The sequence below is a fragment of the Echinops telfairi genome, unplaced genomic scaffold, assembly GCF_000313985.2.
Source record: "Echinops telfairi isolate 266 unplaced genomic scaffold, ASM31398v2 ScPeMD7_16;HRSCAF=60, whole genome shotgun sequence".
In the NCBI taxonomy this organism is placed as follows: domain Eukaryota; kingdom Metazoa; phylum Chordata; class Mammalia; order Afrosoricida; family Tenrecidae; genus Echinops; species Echinops telfairi.
The window spans coordinates 6,848,820-6,850,445 of NW_022103913.1; positions in this window are offsets into that span (position 1 = coordinate 6,848,820).

A 1,626-nucleotide genomic window follows, 5' to 3' on the forward strand; every position below is an offset into this window, starting at 1 on the left:
CTTTCCCCGCAGGGCCTTGCTCGTGAGTCCCGCAGGCCGGGACGCAACAAGAGTAAGACTGCGCTCTGAGGGTTTTCCATGGCAGGCTTCTGGAAAGTAGATCTTTAAGTCTTTCTTGCAACATTAACCCCAGGGGGTGAACTAAAAATCACAAAATTTTCAGTTAGCAGCTGAGTGTGTTAATGCGTCAGCCATTCACACTACCCAGGGGCTCTGATGAAAATAATATACAACCATGAATAACACTTGTGTACTCTGTGCCATCCAACGTCATTCCTATTCTCACTGGAAAACACTTCCCGAGGGAAGAGTTAGAATGGGTGCCCGCTCTGGTCAGCATGTCCTCCCCACAGAAAGACTGTCACTCCACCCTGTCAAACCCTGAACCCTGACTGTGGGGCCATTGCAATTCAACACAGACACGCACAGGCCCCATTGAGGTTCAGGGAGGACCTGGACCGCAGTATTTCAGGGTGAGAGCAGAGGAAGAAAGACGAGACTCCAGGGCCACATGTGGGAGGGTTAAAGAAGCTTGGTGAACACACCTTCAGGACAAGGTGGGTGTAGAAACAGCTCAGCCCGGCCAATACTTGGCTGAATGACCTTGTGCCCTTACTTATACTTCAACATTCCCTTACTTGGCCTTGAATAGACTCAGGTTTCCAGTTAGCCTTATTTGAAGATACCATATCTGTGAAACCATCATTTGGGCAGCCACCGCACAGGGCAATCACACTGCTTCCACTTGGGAAAAGCTGGCTTGGGCTGTGGTAGAGAGTTGAGAACCCAACAGGTCCTGTCCCAGACCCACACAGGGACCTCCATCATCTCTCCTCTCTCCTCCGGTGCTTTCTTCCCTCTCCTCTGTCTCTTCTCCTCTTTCCCTCCTCTCCGACCCCCACCCCGCCTCTCGTGTTTGAGCATCATGGGTAAAGCAGGGTTTCCATCCTCAGAGGTGCCCTGATGATGTTGACACACCCCGGCGAAGGATGAGCCGAGGCCCAAGCCTAGGGCTTTCAGAAGAGCGGACAGTGGCCGACTCACACCTCATGTCAGGTCCTGTATCCACTTGCCAGCTGCGTGCAGAGGCGGACCAGGGACAGGAGGCTCCCTACCTGCCACAGCACAGCTGCTCCGCCCTTCCTGGAAATCATCAAAGACATGTGGGAAGTTGGGGTGGGCAAGAGACTTGTGAGGACCGTCTCCTCTGTAGCCCAGGCTGAAGGGGGGTGAGCCTAAAGAAGCTTGGGGGTATCACTAGAGGTGTGGGCAGATCATACACCCTGACAGTGTCACCAAAATGACCCAACATGGATGCCACCCCGCATCATCTCCCCACCCCCATTCCTGCCACCAGACAGTTAGTGCATTGGCCACAACATTCGAGGGGGAAGTCTCAGGGTTGGATCAGAGCACTCCGCACATGGGAAGCGCTCAGGGGCTAGTGCCATGCACTGTGTGTATGTGTGAGAGAGAAAGAGAGAGAGAGAGAAAGAGAGAGAGAGAGAGAGAGAGAGAGAGAGAGAGAGAGAGAGACAGTAAGCACTTGCAGAGACACACATATCATAAGTTACTGCACTGGATGCCACAGAATTAGCCAACAGGAAGCTCATTATTAGTGCAATC